The sequence below is a fragment of the Acinonyx jubatus genome, chromosome A3, assembly GCF_027475565.1.
Source record: "Acinonyx jubatus isolate Ajub_Pintada_27869175 chromosome A3, VMU_Ajub_asm_v1.0, whole genome shotgun sequence".
Classification (NCBI taxonomy): Eukaryota; Metazoa; Chordata; class Mammalia; order Carnivora; family Felidae; genus Acinonyx; species Acinonyx jubatus.
In genome coordinates this window covers 73,121,930-73,141,971 of record NC_069388.1, presented here as the reverse complement: position 1 = coordinate 73,141,971, position 20,042 = coordinate 73,121,930, and the positions used below count along the sequence as shown (strand labels likewise).

The window sequence follows — 20,042 nt, the reverse complement described above, 5'->3', positions numbered from 1 at the left end:
TGGCAATGACTTTTGAGGATACAACAGCAAAGGCACAATCCATGAAAGACATCATTGATAAGTTGGGCTTTATTAAAATTAAGAATTTATGTTCTGCAAAAGATAATGTCAAGAGAATGGGCAGACATGCCACAGACTGGGAGAAAATAGTTGCAAAAGACCCATCTGATAAAGGACCAATATCCAAAATATGCAAGGAATTCTTAAAACTCAACAGTAAGAAAACAACTAAAAAATGGGTAAAAGACCTAAACAGACACCTCACCAAAAATGATATACGATGGCAAATAAACATATGAAAAGGTGTTTAACATCATGTCATGAGGGAATTACAAATTAAAAGAATAATGAGAGACTTCTACACACCTATTAGAAGGGCCAGGATCCAAGGCATTGACAACCCTAAATGCTGACAAAGATGCATAGCATCAGGAACTCTCATTCATTGCTGGTAGGAATGCAAAATGGAACATCCACTTTGAAAGACAGTTTGGCAGTTTCTTGGAAAACATAATATACTGCTACCATATAATCCAGCAATCATGCCCCTTAGTGTTTACCAAAACAAATAGAAAACTTCTGTTCACATAGAATCCTGCACAGGGATGTTTATTGCAACTTTATTCATAATTACAAAAACTGAAGCAACCACAAAGTCCTTCAGTAGATGAATGAATAAATAAACTGTGGTACATCCAAACAGTAGGATATTATTCAGTGACAAGAAGCAATAAGCTATCAAGCCATGAAAAGACATAGAGAAAAAGACATGGAGGAAATGCATATTACTAAATGAAAGAAGCAAATCTGAAAAGGCTACATACTGTGTGATTCTAACCCTCTGACCTGGAAAAAACAAACTATGGAGACAGTAAAAAGATGAGGGGTTGGAGGAAGAGATGGATGAATAGGCAGAGCACAGAGAATTTTTAAGGCACTGTAACTATTTTGGATGATGCTACAATGCTGGATACATGTCATCATATCTTTGTTAAAACCCATACAACACTAAGAATGACCCTAATTTAAACTATGTATTTTGAGTGATAATGATGTGTCAATGCAGGTTCACTGATTGCAATGAATGTATCACTATGGTGCATGAAGTCCATAGTAGGGAAGGTGTGTAAAAATAGGGAGCATATGGGAGCTCTCTGTACTTTTCACTCATTTTTCTACATGAAAGTTCTCCAAAAAATAAAATTCTTTTTTTTAAATAGAGACTTCTCAAATTCACATCTGGGAAATTCAGATTCAGGAGGTATTGGTTGGGGCATAGAAATCTGTCTATTCCATAAGTTCCAACATGATTCTGATATGCAGTCAAGGTTGAGAACTACCGGGCAGATCTTGGCCTCCTGGTCTTTCAAAATGTAACCATATTGTTTGATTTTTTTTTGAGACTTTTAATCTCTGGTAGGTGTGGTATTCTAAATTCATCTGTAATATCTTACTGTCAGATAATGCTTATCCATCAAATATTTGCATTTACAAAGGAGTTTTTCTCTGTGGAAGTGTTTAACAGGAGTGCTGTATTATAGGCTGGCTATATCTTAAGAGCCTAGTTATGGGGTTAAAATGATGATGCTCTTCCAAAGGTCTGTTATCACAGAGCAAAGAAACAAACAGGATATCAACAATCAGGGACATGGCAACTATGATTCCATCATTCACAGCTTCAATTTTCCTTCAAAAGAACAAGTGATACTGTTAACCAGTCCCTGCAAATACATATAAAACAAAAAGCAGGACTAGAAAAGAAAAAAATGAAAAATGGCGTAAGAAGCCTTATCTTCCTTCCATGATCAAGTATACTAGTCCCACCCTTTGGAGCTTAGATGAACAGAATGAGGATCATGGAGTTCCTAACACTAGCCCTTTCTTTCTACATAACCCAGAATGATGTAGCTCTCTAAAAAGCAGTAAAATGGATGGAAATGTTCTCCTTTGAAACCAGATGTTTTTTATCTTTCTAAACTCCAATTACTTCAACACATTATTTAGCTGCACTCACATCAGATCAGAGCCACCTGTTGTATCCTCTGCACACTTATGAGAGATTTTAGGTTAAGTTTGTATTTATGGTTTATCTAGAAAAGTCAGAATGCAATTGATAGGATGCTTTTAAAGTCATCTTGAGGTCAAAGGATGTGTATATTGCAGATTAACAGATAATCGAGACACTGTGCTGTGTAGTATAAACAAAATCAAACCTAATTTCGTGATTCATTACATAAATTTGGATATAATCCAGGACTAAAAACTAATCATCTGAAATAAAACTACATGCCAGAAAAACATAATATAACATTGTTAGACTATCAGGGAAATTTTTTAAGTTCCATTAGACTATCAGGAAAACTTTTTAAGAGAGAGCACGAGTAAGCAGGGGAGGAGCAGAGAAAGGGAGAGTCAGAATCCCAAGCAGGCTCCACACTTTCAGTGCAGAGCCCCACGCAGGGCTCAAACTCACGAATTGTGACATCATGGCCCGAGCCAAGATCAAGAGTCAGACGCTCAATCAACTGAGCCACTCAGGCGCCCCAGGAATATTCTTTATTACCAAGATAGATTTTTGATATTTAAATGTTTTGGTTTTGTCTGGTTTGAAGTTAAATATGTTCACTCTGATATTAATAAAATGTGACTTGATGTATATTTCTATTGCCTTTCTAATGGTAAATAAGCATTTGAAAAAAAAAAGTAAATTGATGTCCATTCATTAAATAAATGTTTATTGAGTACCTGTTATGTGCCAGGATACAGAAGGGAACAAAAATATACAAAGTCCCTGTTGTAGCCAAATAGTGAAATAAATTTTCATCTAACATTGATCAAAAAGTATGTTCTGACAAATGAACAACATCAAAAAATCCCAACAATGTAAATAAACTTTATGATATCATGATATTCACAGATTATTGAGCCTCTGAAGTAAACATTGCTTATTACACTTTATTCCACCATTTTAAAAATTAGCAGCAGGTAATGTTACTTATTAAAACAGCTATTCTAAGTAGAAGAGAGATGGGGAAAATAATTGAGAAGCACACCCCCTCTTTCCACTTATCTCTCATGTGATTAGCTAGGCATGTGTGCAAATTAAGAAAGACTGAGAAACCCAATTGCACAGTCTAACCATTAGATAAAATTGCTTGACATTCAAGGATATTCACTTGGATTGACCATAAAGATTTCAGTGTGGCTAAAACACTGTTACAAATGAGATTGGTTGTGGTTTGGGAAGGTTCACTTTTCCATTTTCCTTCATTCTCCATGGAGATGTGTGCCAGAATCAGAGTATCTATTCTCACTTACTCCTATCTGAACCCCAACCATAACTCTGTTTTCCCATTCAGTTTTAATCTTGGGCAAAGTAGTTTTAAAATCTAGCCTTCCTGGAAAGATCACTGTAGAAAGAAGACAACTTTTTTCCATCTTAAATACAACTTCAAAAGTGACAGACTGGAAAATCTCTGCAGGCAAATGTGATGTCACTAAAGAAATCACACACTTACCCGTAGAGATTCTACAGTCTGACATCTTCAAGCAGCGAACTGTTCATCAGCTATGCTTTTCTGTATGCAGTCCTTTGACTTGAAATAAATCTGGAGTGGCCAAATAACCAAACTATAGATAACTTACTGAACTTCGGCTTCTTCCAAACTAAGGGGACATACATGCTTCAGGATGACTGAATCCCATCAAATTAAGTTGTAAGATAAGAAGGTTAAATGGTATAAAGCTGCTAATAGCAAAGTGTGATCCCCAGACTAGCAGTATCAGTGCCACCTGGGAACTTACTAGAAATATACATTCTCGTGCCCAGCCCAGGCCTCCTGAATCAGAAACTTTGAGAATGAGCACTTGTCATTTATGCTTTAGCAAGTCTTCTGATTCACACTCAAGTGTGAGAACCACAGGCTTAAAGAGAAAACAAAGGATTATTGCTGAAACACTGAACTCAGAAATCATCTGATGTTATGTAATATATAAAAAAAAAGATAAAAGAATATGTATTCACAAAAATAGTATTGTCTAGGATACATTTCTTTTCTAAAGTGATTACCTTAATAACAAGCCTAAGTATTAACAATGGAACAAAACACCTTCCTTTAACTCTTACTTTGCCAGTAGAATTGCAGAGCTCTGCAATTTTCCTTAGAAATAAAGAGTTAAGAAATCTTATTTAGGAGAAAACGTTTTCATGTTTGGGAGGATTAAAAGGGTACTGACATCATTCAAGTCATGAGCCATAATTCTTATTAGATTTTATTGCTACATTCTTTACACAGCTTTGGAAAGTTATTCCTAAGAGCACAAAATATGCACTTAGACTGCACACAGAGAAGGAAAATGCTCTCACAATGAAATTATTTTAGCCTGACCCAATAATATCTTGAAAGACTCAAGACTTATTCTCTGTGTAACATATCTTTTCAAAATAAGAGATGAGTTTATGTGAAATTTGTATTTTTCAGTATCTTTGATCATTTCCCATCTTAACAGTTAAATTTGTCTATAAAAGATCTAATTTCTGTATACTAAAAAAACGATTTTTCTTTCCTCTCTGATATAAGAATCGCATGGCAGAAGGGTAAAGAAAAAATACAAATTAAAAATTATAATTGAACTTGGCCTTTAATGACAATGAATGAAATACACAAATTAGTTCTTGTATAGCAGAATGGAGTATCTGAAGTGTCAGTATGCCTGTTAATCAGTAACTTCTGGTAGCATGTTAAAAATTCATCTTCAGTTTCATTCATAATGAATTCATTTTTATTATTTCTGGACCACACCAATTTCCCATGATGTGATGGAAAAAATTGTAACATTCAAAAACTGAATTAGATCACACACAAAACGACAACTTACTCAGATTATAATAATAAGATTTGGCTTATTCATTGACAAGTGAGAGCCCAGCTATGTCCAGAATCTGCAAAGACAGTGCTGGAGAACAGCAAGATGTTTCAGAGACTTCAAACACCCTGAAAGAAGTACATTTACTTAGATGAGGATGAAAAGGCTCTCTAAATACCAGGTTTCTTTGCTTTTATTAGAATTAAATCAATTCAGCATTGATGGAATTGCAGATCAGGGAATCCCAACTGGCAATCTTAAATGCCTTTGATAGTAAAAAAATTATTAACCAATATAAGCAATTTGATATGCAAAATCTTTCAAAACATGGGCTCATTGGAGGAAACAGTAAGAAGTGATGCTAGGAATTTAGCATCTTCCTTGGCGGTAGGAGAGCTAGAACTGTCTGATAGCAACAACTAATAGCTATTCCTACATGAAACACTCTATACATATTGTCTAATTTAGTCCTCGCACAAACCTGATGAGGGAGGTATTATTAACCATCTCATTTTGTGAGCAAAGAAACTAAAGTTCAGAAAAACATAAATGGAAAGAAAAGAGATACCTGAACCTGCATGACTGTACATCTGAGACAAAAGAGTATGGAGAATGAACAGGGAACTACAGGTCAGGAACCTGGATTTGGAATATTTGACTCCCTTATTTATGCCTCTCTGGGTCTAAATTTCCTCATCGTTAAAACAAATTGAGTATCCACTTTTCCTGTTTACTGCCCACGGCTTGGAAAACACTTGCCAATGATAAAGAACTGAAAAATGTAGGACATTGTTATTATGCTTGGGGTGAACTGGCAAGCTTTGGGGATGGCCTGGTCTCTTGCTATTTCCCCCACCATAAACTACATCCTTAGCTGTGGAAACTGCAAGAGAAAGGATGCTGCTGGAAATACTAATTTGCCCCTATCATTAGCCCCTCCCAAAACTTTGGCCTTCTGTCTTTGATCATTCTCCCTCCCAGGCCCAGCCATGTTCCTTGTCCCACTCTGGTGATCCCAAGGCCACACATCTTTAAAGCAAGCAAACAGCCTCTCTTGAAGGGCTGTGCCAGGCAAGTTCACATGGTCTTTCCTTCCTTTTAAATTAATTAATTTATTTATTTATTAACATTTATTTTTGAGAGAGAGAGGCAGACCGCGAGTGGGGCAGGGGCAGAGAGAGAGGGAAACAAAGAATCCAAAGCTGGCTCCAGGCCCTGAGCTGTCAGCACAGAACCCAGTGCTGGGCTGGAACCTGTAGACTGTGAGTTCATGACCTGAGCCCATGTCGGACACTTAACTGACTAAGCCACCCAGGCATCCCATAGGCTTTCCTTCTTTTGACAAGGGAGCAGATTTCCTCCTTTTTGCTTTCAAGGGATGTCAGGATTTTCAATAAATGTATAACTGAAAAACACCAGTGCCTAAAAGCCTATGCAGAAGTAGAGCTTGGCTGCAACATGGTACAACGTACCCCCCCTCAGGAACCGGTAATTGCTAACAGATCCAATCCTGACAGACACTTTACAAGCTCTATCATAGACTCTTAATATTTTAGATCTGGGATGGAAAATAGCGACCACTTATTCCAATTCTATTATTTATTGAGCACTGATTGAATGCTGGGCCTTTCACATGCACTGTCCCATTTAATCTTTCTAACAATCTTGTATTATTAATGGTACCATTTTGCAGATGAGAAACTGAAGCTCTTAGAGGTTTAATAAGGGCCTTGAACTGGATCTGTTCAGCTCCAAAGCCCATCATTTTAACCACCCAATTTTAAGGCCCAGAGGCGTTCAGTGGCCCCAGGTCACACAACTGGTTAGTGGTAAGCGTGAAACTAGACTTCAGTTTTCTTTGTACCATATGACACTTGTTACTACTTGAACCGTCTATATTCCTAGAAAAGTGTCAAACTATTCAGTTTCTCATACAAACCCAATGGCTGACTCAAAATCAAAGCTGCTAAGTTATAATTCACCACTAGAGTGGGCATCAAGAAAGAAAGTTTCATATGAATTCTGCATCTATTTATACTTTAACCCCAGTGGGTAAGTTGTAAAAGCATGCCTTTATATTCCTGAGGACATGACAAACCATCAAATTCACACATCATTATGAAACAGATGCTTTTCCTAATTTCTGTTGCTAACCTAAAAGGCATGGCAAAACTAATCATTAATAAAGATGGTCCCTAACTTACAATGGTTCAACTTAACTATCTGTCAACCTTAGGTGGGGTGTAAAAGTGATACACATTCAGTAAAAAACATACTTTGCATTTTGAATTTTGAGATTTTCTCAGGTTAAGGATACATGGTACGATACCCTCCCATGATGGTAGGCAGTAGCATACGATAAATGAGGATAAACAACCTAAATACTTACAACCATTCTGTACCCATTCAACCATTCTATTTCTCACTTCAGTACAGTATCTAATAAATTATAAGATATGTTCAACACTTCGTTATAAAATAGGCCTTGTGTTAGAGGACTGTGCCCAATTGTAGAGCTAAATTTAAGTGTTCTGAGCACATTTAAAGTAGGCTAGGCTGAGCTACGATTTTCTGTAGGTTCTATGTATTAAGTGCCTTTTTGACTTATAGCAGTTTCAGCAGACAGTGAGTTTATTGGGATATAACCCCATCATAAGTCAAGAAAGATCTATCTGTAGCACAGCAGGGATCATGTTGGGGTTTTGTAAGACCAGGCTTGAATTTGCACTCATAAACAGGTAAATGTTACCAATTCATTACTCATCTTCCAATTTCCATGTCACCTGTTAACTCTGTCTTCTGTAAAATTTCACCTGAAGGACCCATTAAGGATATTACAATATGTAAAAAATAGATAACCTTTCCATTTGACAAATGGCTTCTAATTTTCTGTCTTAGTGGTCACCCACAGCAGTGGCTGCTGTGGACAACTTCCTTCATCTCACAAATGACTACCTACCAAAATTAAAGTAGCACGTAATGAAATCTGATCTAATAAAAAGTGTGGTTAATTGCTATGCCAAATTATAACATTAATTACTTGATGCAAATAGAAGTACAAAGGGATATTTCCTGAGTGGCTTTAGCTCAGCTTTTGTTTTTCCCTCCCATACTTGTTGCTCACCATCTTGCTTCTCATTTTCTTTCCTTCCTTCTATCTTCCCCCTCATCTCTGCAAAACTCAGAGCTGTGTTTGGTTGTGGGAAAGGGGGAAGGTGAAGGGCAAAATAATTTCAATTGGGGTTAAAACATATCACCAGTAATTCATAGATTATTCTTTCTCCTAAGGCTTCAACCAGGAGCTTCAGAAGAACTAAAAGTCATATTTCTTTGCCCAGTTATTGGTTTAAGGAAACCAGGGATCACCATGTATTTTACGAAAAAGGTAACTTACCACCATTATCGTTATTGATAAATATTTGTTGAGCATACCATGTGCTTGCAACAGTGCCAAATGCTATATTTTTTGAAGGCTTCAGGCAAGGAAGACAGGCTATTCCTTTTTCTAGTGGGGACTCCCCTCTGAAACTTAATTTTCAGTGCCCCAATGGTTTGAGAGGGTGCATAGAATTATTCCTTATTTAAACATATAATTATACTTCATTTAGATTTTATTATCTCACTTTTATGGAATTGTATGGATTTTAAGTGTTTTGCCCAACTTGCTTTTAGAACAAGCTCTCTTTTCTCACTTTATATACAAAACATCCTAACTGGCTGCATTTGACTTTAAATATCTATGTTAGAAAGGCACAGACTCATTTGAGAAACTAAGCATGTGAAAACTAGGAGTAGTAAATATTTATGAATATGGTAATGTTCTCTTTCTTGACCTGGGTGGTGGTTACATGGGTGTGTCCACTTGGTGATAATTCATCAAGCTGTACACTCATGATTTGCACATTTTTCTATAAGTGTGTTTACCTCAATAAAATAACTTAGACATACATATTTATGAAGAGTCCTGACATCCCCTCCCCAAACACATGCAAGCCCACAATCAGAAGAACTGATTTCACAGGAGAGTATTTATTTTTCCCTTTCCTGGAGTCCTCATTTCTTGCCCCAGGGACTTTAACTCTTCAACTTCAATCCAAGAGATTGTTTGTAGGGCCTCCCTCTCGTCAGATATTCTCCCTTTACACTTTTTTTTTCTTTTTCTCAAGGAATTTCTTCTGTTGACTGGGCCTCTGTCTTCTCTAATAGGTCCCTATAATTTCTGTGTTCTTCCTTTTTTGCTCACAGTATGTTATCCGGCTGCCCTTGCCAATGCCCACAAAGCTTCAGTTGTCCTTTCCCGGGTGCTGGCTGGGTGGCTTTCTCAGGCTTGTCTTCAAGATGAGCTCATGGGATTAAAAATTACTGTGCCTCCTACTTTCTTTCTCTCTTTTTCTCACTATACCTCTGAATCTTGTATTTCCAGCAGATTGAATCCCATGTTTCTTTGCAACGCCATTGAAAAGTACTACTATTGGACATTCTCCCATTTTCAATTGTTTCTTTTTTTTAATGTTTATTTATTTATTTTTGACAGAGAGAATGAGACTGAGTGGGGGAGAGGCAAAGAGAGAGAGGGAGAGAGAGAATTCTAGGCTCAGCGTGGAGCCTGATGTGGGACTTGATCCCATGAACTGTGAGATCATGACCTGAGCCAAAATCAAGGGTCAGATGCTCAACCAACTGAGCCACCCAGCCGCCCTCAATTTTGTTCCTGTAAGAACCTCCCTGATAAGATTCTGTCAAAATCAAATGAAATAATCTACATAAAACACTTAGTATACATACTAAGTAAAATACTCAGACATATGGTAATCACTCATTATATAGCAGCTTTTGTTATTGTTAGTAATAGTATGATTAGCTAAGGATGTTTTTTGTTTGTTATAACAGTAGGGTCAACTCAAATTCTTAACCTGTGAAAATTGTAATGCCGAGGGAAAAATAAAATAGCAGCTACCATTTATTACATGTTCTGTATCAGGCATTGTTAGGCACTTTACACAAATAGTCTTATTGAAGCCTCTAATAACAGTATGAAATAGATTTGGGGATCCCATTTTAAAATGAGAAAACTGAGTTTTGTAGGGGTTACATCATTTTGCCGGGTCACTTCCAATTAAGATGAACATGGAGATGTGTTTCTTCTGAAAAAACCACCTTCTTGCAGGATGTGCATCCTGCCAGATTGTGGCATGACACTCGGCCCCTCAATAAGAAGCCATTGGGTTCCAACTACAGAAGAAATCTCAAACCTGACCCTTGCCTCTAAGGAGCAGACAATGGGTAAGTCAACCTTGTCCCAACTTTGTCCAGCGTTTCATCTTTGAGACCTAACGATTTGCAGGCTTCAAGGACCTAATCATCTTCTACTCTTTTGTGTTTGTTGCCTTTAGCATCTCCTCCATCATCCCAAATGAAGAATCATCTTGGAAAATTGTGACAAATTTATAGACTAAAGTTTCTTCTCCGTTGTAAGAATCTTGAGACGTCTGGAATTCTAGACACTGTCTCCTAAAAATTTCCAGGATAAACTTCCCTCCTTCTTTTACTATAGGTGCACTCTACAAAAGAAGGTAGGTTTGAAATGATTCAGACACTGAGACTACAACCCCACTGAGTCATGATCAATGCCTCATGTCTTTGGTCTCCAAAAAGAGGACCTTCAAAATATTCTTTCTTTTTTAAGAAATGGAAGGTGGCATACACCAAGTCTTAAGAGTTACACCCAACTATACACAGGCAATCCTTAGTGAATATTCTAATAGCAACTAGTTTATTTATTTCTCTCCAATTACTCACGTCAGTATCATTATCCAACTTGCTAATGGCTTTCCTTGAAGAGGTTATTTATTCATCTGCTTTGCTTCAGTTATGAAAGATGCACTGTGTCCCTTGAACTAGGGCTGGCTTCTTTTTAAGATTTTCTAGAAGCTTAAACTAGAAGAGTATGAAAAAGCCCTTTTTTATGAGAACCATTCTTTATATCAATTACACTTTTGCTCTGTCATTAATTGTGACTACCTATTTAAGAATGTCTCCACCATTCAGAATGTGGAAAACATGCCAATGGGAAGCTCAGCTCAATGGCAGTTCTGGCTTTGGCTTTGGGCTGGACACCCACTTATGCACAGTATGACTCAGACTCCCTTCTCGTAACGCCTTATCTCTAGACACCATTCTCCATGAATCCTTTTCTCTATTCGTAATCACTTCTAATCCTCATGCTCCTCTGTCTGACCTTCTCTTCCCACAAAAATCCAGAAAGTATGCACTTAATAAACAAACAAATCCATTGACAAAGATAGATGTATTCAGGGCAGCTTTACCAAAATTCAGCTTCAAACTGGTATTTAGCAAAATTCCAGCCAAAATGCTCATTTGTAACTCTAGCCAACTATTTTATTGAAACCAATTCAAAGCCAAACATTTTTTGAATGCCTACAAAGCTACAAAAATAATAAATAATGTTTGGCTATCTTTCAAGCCTTGGGGGATTCAGAGTCCCAATCCCAAAAAGAACAAGAAGGCAAGGTAAAAAGGAAGCAGACATGAAAAAGATTATTGCCTGGAGAGTGACTCCCACCCAGAAATCAGAGAGAGGAAGTTTGTTTGAAGAAACTTGAAGTGGTCCCCACATCTGCTAGGAAATTGGGATATAGAACAGAGCCCTGTTGAAGGGGTTCTTATAAGTCCTCTCACCCATCAGCACCTTTTCAGTTGGTTTTCATAGACTTTTCTGCCTTTGTTTTGAGTTAATTTCCAAAAGAGGGATTGCAAAAGACACTCAAATGTAACAAAATTAGTACCACTCCAGCACCAGTGTGAATCTGAGTACCCAAAGACCTGAGCTGTTTCAGAATTCTGACCTGAAGGCTAAGGGAGAACTAGATTTCTAAGCAGCATGTCTCAAATGACAGAACACTTTTATCCATAAAGAAGAGAAAACTGAATTATAAAATGGCTTATGTCAACTCTGGATACCATTGGTTCAGAGAAACCATAAGCATCATGCAAACTCAGAAGCCCCTCAGTGTAGAAATAGATACACCTCTTGGCCAACACCCTAGAGCACCCTGGTACATCATTAATAAGTCAGTAACTTGAGCAAGGCACAGAAGCAGATTTTAAAAACTTCTGGGAAGGAGGCGTCTGGGTGGCTCAGCCAGTTGAGGGTCCGATTTCAGCTCAGGTCATGATCTTGCAGTTCATAGTTCAACCCCCATGTCAGGCTCACTGCTATCAGTCTGTCAGCGCAAAGCCTGCTTCAGATCCTCTGTCCCCTCCGTCACTTGCACTCTCCCAAAAAATAAATAAATATTTTTTTAAAAAGAAAAGAAAAACTTCTAGGAAGGAAGATAATAACGTAAGCATAAATATAAGAGTGGAATTTGGGCACCTCTTCTAAAATCTAGAGGTTGGAAAGAAAAAACAAGTAATTGAGTTAACCAAAGGACATCATGGTAAAATTAAAATAAAACCAGAATTTATTAACTATGTATCAGATTTTGTACCAGGTAGACATTTCCACAATATTATCTCAGTTAGTTGTTAATAATGTCACCCACAAGTATTAACAATGCACAAACTGAATCTCCAAGAAACAAAATTATTCACCTTAAAGCACCACGCTGGTAAGTGTAGTACCAGGAATCACACCCTGCTCTACCTCACTCCAAAGCTCATGTGCTTCCCAACCCCTTATGCCATCTTCCACAGTCAATTGCAGGAGGGTTAATCCTTCCGAGTTTTCAGAAGTTATCTAAATAATTCTGACTCTGAGTAAATAACATGATCTTAAGAGAAATATTGAAATTGCAACTGTCTAAACAGATCCAATGACCTGAGAGAAACTTCTGTTACATCCAAATACAAATCTATAGAGAGTAAGATCTAAGAGTTTACAGAATTAAGATCACAAATGCATACATTGCAATGCCCCCAAAGATGCCTGTAGGAATACTTTACTATGGACTTAGAGTCTCCCTTCCTTTGGTAATATCCCTAAAATCCTTGAACAGCATGTATGGTTTTAGAAATAGCTTACTTCTTGATACTTTACTACTATTTTTTTAGTTTATCTGGCCTATGGACTAACCAGCCACATTAGCATAGCTTTGTTACCAAAACTTCTTTATATCATTGCCCTCCTTTTCCCTTTTAAATGCCCATCACAACAACCCAGTAAGGTGGGCAAGGCAGCAAAGTATATGTCTATACTTTCCCCCTAGTGCCTTCCCCACTGCAGTTGTGGGCATGATATACCCTATGTCTTGGGTTCACCTGCAGCTCTTTATTTTCCTCATCAATGTACAGTACTTCCAGTTATGACCTTTTTCTAATGTTTTCCAGTAGAGGGAAGAAGAACTACATCTTTATTCTTGCTATCTCTTAACAGTCACTGTCAGTGTTAAACCTTCTAGGAAGAAAGGGAAATCAAATCTAAGGTTAAGAGAAAAGAAAAAAAGAACAAGCCTGCATGTTGCTTTGGAGTTGGATCTGATTTATCCTAACCCCTTGAGAAGAAAGACATGAGAAATGATAGGCCCTTGTTTTTTGCTTAGGATAAAATCCTCTATTTCTTTTTGATCCTGAGCAATTTGACTCCAGAAAATAGACATAGACTATATTTTAAATGCTAAAGTTCAGTGAGAAGACATTTTTATTTCTCAACAAGTAGCCTTCTACTTAGGAGTTCATATGAAAAGCAAGATTATATTCTCTTGTTCTTTCTTAATTGTTTTGTAACTTCATATCTCCCTGAATTTTTTCCTTGAAAAGCCTTTTTTCTAACCAAGCAGATTATCATTATCCTAATTCTGTCAAGTCTCAGTTATTTAGGGACAAGTTATGAGCTGGAATCTATAATACTTTGCTTCAACAAACATTTCATTTAGCTCAACAAACTTTTATTGTGTAACTTTTAAGTAGTAGAGGCCATACAGAGAATTGTATGGCTGAGACTATAAAGATGAATAAGGGTGGTCCTTACATATAGGAGGTCATAGTCTAATGAGGGAGACAACATGTAAGCAAGAAAACATCATTGTGTATAACAGGTGTGAAAATAGAGAGGGTACAAATTGAGCACAGAGAAGGGAGACAGAAGAGAGAAAGTGTCTGGTGTTGGTCTTAGATTGAATGTGTGTGTCAGTCACACAAGGTATGTATGTATGCATATGTGTGTGTATGTTTGTTCAAGGAGGGAGGGAGGAAGAGGAAACTGTCTCAAGTATGTGCAAAGGCATAATACAGCTCATTGGATTATGGAACTTCAAGCAGTTTGTTATAGCTTGAGTCTACAATTTAGGGGAAGAAATGGACTAGTATGAAATGAAACTAGAGAGAAAGGCAGGGCAAATCTCCATCAAAATGCAAATCCTTGCCCTAAACCAGACATACAAAATCAAAATCTGGACACGGACTCTGGGGATCTGTTTGTAACAAGGTCCTCTGATGCTTCTTATACTCCCTGAAGCTGAGAATCCCCACAGCAGATGATGGAGAACCTCTTCAGTCTCTCCCTCCTTCCTTTCTTGATCATTATCCCTATGATTGATCAGCCCCACTCAATGAATTAGAAGGGCGGAGGCTCATGGCCCAATCCAATGTAACTGAATAAAGCAGCATGAGCAAAGGGAAGGACACAGAAACTACCATCTAAAAAAGGTGAAGACCTGGACCCCCATTATCACACCTGCCCCTTTGGTGAGTATATATATGCTCATTACCTTTTTCACTTACATAATTGTTGTTTGTTGGTTGTTGTTGTTTTTTTTTTTTACCTGAGGAACTATTTTAGGTGTTGTTGGTATTCCCAAATTCCTTATAAAGCTTGCTTATAAATGGTTTTTGAGTGATTGGTTTTATATCCTCCTATACTTACTTGTGTTTCTTATTATGTAAGGATTAAATAGAATAAATCCTTTCTAAATGCAAAAATTAGGACATGATATGCAATGCTGCACATACCAGCAACGTGTGAATATAGGTTTCAATTCACCAAGAGAAGTAGCTTGATAATGTCTCATCAAGAAAAAATCCAGGAGACATAATAACTCTTCAGCCAGTGTGCTCAGTGAATAGCGCTATGCTTTTACCCAAGGCACCCATGTGCCTCTGCTCACATGATGCTCTTCTTGCAGGTCTAACCTGGATGGCTGTGAGTTGGCTTAATCTCAGCTGGCAACTGTGAGATGTTCATACAATCCCCCACAGTGGTCTCTGGGATTATGCTAAACAGAGCAATTTCCTTGCCCTCATGGATCAAAAGACTTGTAGGCAACCCAAATTACAGTACGGAATTACTAGTTCATGACAAAAAAAAAAAAGGCAAAGTTGCTATGGTTACTGTTTCATGTTCAACCTCTTTTAATCTTACTGAAGTCTTTTCTGAAGTCCTGCTCTGCGAGAAAGGCAACCAGCCTTGGGAATTAATTTGTCTTTATTGGATTCATGTTCCATTTATAGCACTCCTTTAAGGCTCCTTGGTTTTTTGTTTGTTGTTTTTTTTTAAATCAACCAAGGGAGTTTGGTGTTAGAAGCTAAACCTAAAATGTTTTCCTTCTGAAAGCTCCTCCCACTCTTTCTGGGGGTGCTGTCAGATTCCAAGCAGTCCAAAAGAGGATGATCTGCCAGCCCTACTCAAACTTCAACTGCCCAGATTCTCACACTGAAAGTCTCTTCCTCATTCCTACTATGTACGTTTCACATTCAACTGTCCTAATTGATACTGAAATTTAGAATCAACTGTGGCTCTGGCCTCAAAGGCTTTTTTGAGCCATGCCTAACTCCAATTCTTGGTGACCCCTGGAAACAGGGGCAGAAGACTATTCTGGAAAAAGATTGAGAACAAATGTGATTCCTCAGGATAAAAAAATCAAGGCCAGTTCTCTTTCTCATTCACCCAGCAGCACCAAACCAATTAGATGGAACAAATTTGTAATTAATGTAAGATTAACTTTAGCAACAAAATGTATTAAACATGCTATTTCAAAGGTCTTGGCTGACGTAGTTCCTTGGGTATCTTCAGGAAGAGAAGAAGCCTGTGTGTCTATCCGATTAGATTACACATCTGCTATTGTGACCTATTAGGTTTCCTTGCCAGAAAGTGATGTTGGGTAGTAGGAAGTCAGTTTGAGGACTAGTTATTCCCAGACTAACAGGACAAATACTGAAATATAAGCCAGAAAATAACTTACCTCTCATAAGAAGAGGGCTTCATATTAATCTGCATCACTCATTAGGGCCCTTTAAAGCTATGAAATTCTCCAGATATCATCTGTATCTTCCTGCTAGTTGAAATAGCCTTTTTTTCCCCATCAAACATTAAAAAATTACCAATTCCAATTCTTGGTGACAATTTTTCAAAAAAGATACATTCTTTTTTCAAAAGGAAAGAAAATTAATGTAATTAAATAGGACAAGAAAAAAATTTTAAATAGATGAGCACATACTATGTTTCAGGAATTGTGTTTGTGGTCATGTTGGTACATGCGGTAAGTACTGTAGATGTTTGCAGTACTGTCTACACATCTAAGCACCAGGGGAGCTTTCAGAAAGGCCAAAGGCAAGGGCTTCATCACAGATGAATTAAATCAGAATGACTAGGTGTGGGGCCTGAGCATCACTATTTATGAGCTGCCCAGCAGATTCTAATGTGCAGTCAGAGGTGAGAATCAGTGTATGTGAGTCCAACGAGAAGGCTGTGGATGGAGTGGAGTGGAGTGAAAGAGAAACTGGTAGGAGATGGAATTGGAGCAATAACTGGGTGGTCCATGGTAAGGATTTGGGGTTTTAATGTGAATGACTTGAGAAGCACTGGGGGAGAGTTTTTTAATTAGAGAAGTAGCATGACTTGTTTACTAGGTAACATAGATCGAATAGGATTTTCTCAGAACTTAATAACTTATAAACTCTAAGGAAAAACATGTGTTGTGGGCTCCAAATAGCAACCTTGCAATTAAACTTGAGAAGCATAGACCACAGGACAGGCAGGTTCCTACCAAGAGGAGAGCTAGTATAAAAGACCAAAGAGAAAACTGGCTCTGGAATTAGGAGTCCCAACTCCTTTTGAAAACTAATTAGCTTTTTTGCTGCTTTAAGGGGGGGGGGGGGGAAATCACGTATCTTTTCAGCCACATAGAATATGACTTGAAAAAAAAAAAAACTTAAAAATTTTATCACCCTGGTGATAATTAGCATCGAAATAAGGGAAGGCTTTGGCATCTCTGTCAATGAGACACCCAAAATATTGTTGTTGGATGGGATTAGTTTATGACAGTGCTAATAGAGGATAGAGTGCAACAGGGTTCCCAGCCTTTTCCTATGGAGGCTCTGTCTTGCTCACTATATGAGACCTTGTTAGGGCTCCTGGGAACCAAGTCCTCACCTCAATCGCCAGTACCTATAGTATGGCCCTTGTTCTTCCTTGTTACTACCTATACCATGAAGACTATCTACATCAAAGTGGAAGAAGCTGGTCTCTCTCCCAGAGCAAGCAAGCAGAGCCTACTGCCAGTCTGCAGGCCTGCACCTTAAATGTGTGCTGAACCTGTGATTCTGATCTGCTGCACTAAACCTGAACTCTATTCCTGCTCAGTGCAGCTGACCATGCTCTCTTCATCCTCCAGCCTGTGTGTTCCTGTCTGATCACAGATTGCAACTCACTGTGGCTCTAAGCATTACTCAGGTCAGACCTCACCTCTACACCTGGATTTGGCTTTGCACATAGGAACCACGGTGACCATGTGTCGCCTACAGGCTTCACTATTTGGGGCCCCATGTAAAGGGCATCCCAAGGCTGCTTCTTTAGATCTTGCCTGATTCTTCCCTGACCAGTTGTGTCCCAGTATGTACTGCACATAAACCTGTGGTGCTTAAAACTTGCCCTGAGTGTTCTCTAAGCATCCCTGGCTTTGTCCTCAGGTGTACACTTCGAGCTTGCAGGTGTCCCACCACACCCAGCCCTGGCTTCTACCAGAGTGACAGAAGTCCAGAGATCCATTGATTTCCCCACTGATTTCCTAGTTTTCATACTACCTTCAGTTCCCCAAATGAGCGAAGGTCTCCTTCTGAGCTCATTCCCCTGGACAACTCTTGACTGAACCTTCTTAGTGCTAGAAATCAACATTTCAGTCCTGGCCCAAAAAGTGAAGTAAGATTACCAGCCTTCCTTAGACCATTAGTGCTAGCAGTTCAGCTGGCCCAGGAGGCTGACCTTGGTTTTCAGGTACTGCAGGGAGCCCCATGCTGTAAGCCCAACTTGACAGCAAGTTTTATTTATTCCATTAATGAGAACAAGCTAGCTAGATGGTGGTCATCCTTCTGCCTTCAAAGGATTTTATCGTTCTCTGCTTCTGAATGTATGTAGTAAGGAATGTGGGCAGGCTCAAGTCAGCCAGCAAAAATTCCATCTGCCACCAAGAAGGCCTCTGAAGTCACTGACAAAGTCAAAAAGCCCAAGGCATCCTAGCAGCACCCCTATGCAAGCTAAAAGTGACCCCAGGCTCACAATGTCTGTCTTCTCTGTGCATCCAGATTAGAACTTGCTGTGGCCCTCTCCAGGCTGTACTACTGGAGAATAAATAGTCGTTGAATGCCCAGAAAGGCCATCTTTGTCTTCCTTTGTCAATTAATTAAATTCCTTTAATTAATTAATTAAAAAATCAAAACTAAACAACAGAACAAAGAGGGTTTATGTGTCCAGTGATGATTGCAAGATCTCAGGAAGTCTACAGCTGTCCATCCTATCTAAGACAGAGCTATCTTCCATGAAGGTGGAGCAGGGTTAAAGAAACCTTTACTGGTTACAGATTCAATCCTCTATTGGCTAGAGCACTTTGATATTAGTAATCCTGCCAGGTACCCAATTTGTACCTGTATAACCCATTCTTCTGAATCATTTTTGAAGCCCAAACTTCTCCTTAAAAACACACTTTCTTTTGGGGGTTATGGCATTATTTAATTTATAGTCTCAAAACCTGCTGCACTTGTATCCCACACTCTACTAGCAATGAACATTGATAGTCTGGAGGGGGTAAGGATGGAGAAGGTTCCAAGCTCAGCCAACATGCTTGACCACAAAACCTGGTTTCAAGTTCTCTCTGTAAGGTACAGCTGCTTTTCATGTTTCATTCAACAAGTACTTAATGCCAGTGAGGTACCAGGCCCTGTATCGGGAATGCAGCAGTAAACAAACCATCCCTATCCTAGTAGGGAGCTGATTGTGAAACCAATCATGTAAATATCTCCATTGTAATTATAGATGGTTACCTGCTATGAGCAAAGGATGGGGAGACCTCATCTGAACAAGCTGAGGTTGAGATTCGAAGAATGGGTAGGAGTTGTGGGAACAGCATGGTGAAAACCTTGGGAGAAGGGAGGAGTTTGATCAACTCTAGGAACAGATAAGTCTGCCACTTAGCTGTACAACATTTTTGTCACCTGGAATGGGCATACCAGGAGGCTCTCTCTAAAAAAAACCTCTGGGAGATCTTCCAGAAAAAGTGACCCTCTTCTTTTTGGTTCTATTAGAGACACCTCAATTACTGGGAGATGCCCTTGGCCTATACAATGCTCCAAAGATTGCTCAAAACTGTAGCCTAGATTTTGACATTCTCCTGTTTCATAGCAGCCTGTCTCTGAGTTGTCTTTCCTTACTATCATTTTGCTCCATCTACAGGCAGACTAGCTCTATTTCCAAACTCAAGTAATCCAGAGAACTGAAGAGTTTTTAATCTATGATTTTTTTCTGGAGTGAAAGGAAATGAAAAGAGAAAGTTGCAAATGTATTCCTAAAAGATCTGTAGTAATATGATGTCTAAAGAGCAACATTCCTGAACTCCAATAATTACTAGGATTTGAATTTCTGTAGATGCTTCATTCTGGTCCTTTTTCCTTCTAGATCATCACACTCATTTTATCACAGTCCTGGTTGATCACTTGTTTCCAATAGCCCATATAGTCTCAGACCAGGATAGAGCAGTTGTTCTCAAATTATAGTCTCTGAACTGTATCACCAGGGAACTTGTTAAAAATGCTGATTCTTGGGCCCCATCCTAGAGCCATTAAATTAGAAACTGATTGTGTATCCCAGCAGTCTTTTAATAAACCTCTGGACAATTCTGCATGCTCAAGTTTGATAACCACTGGCCTGTATAGGAGCTTTTACCCAACTC

The 20,042-nt window shown here is 38.5% G+C and overlaps 1 long non-coding RNA gene across 6 annotated transcripts in view; it reads left to right on the top strand.

Moving 5' to 3' along the window:
• The window catches only part of LOC113603249 (uncharacterized), a 66,233-nt gene that overhangs the window by 22,939 nt on the left and 23,252 nt on the right, over positions 1–20,042 (top strand). For 2 of the 6 annotated variants that reach the window (XR_008289314.1, XR_008289313.1), the window contains exons 3-5: positions 8,155–8,251; positions 10,034–10,149; positions 10,260–14,571. This is a non-coding gene — a long non-coding RNA (uncharacterized LOC113603249). Of the gene's footprint in view, positions 1–8,154; positions 8,252–10,033; positions 10,150–10,259; positions 18,806–20,042 lie in introns of those variants that run through there. The other 4 variants (XR_008289317.1, XR_008289312.1, XR_008289315.1 and 1 more) reach the window with 3 other exon arrangements.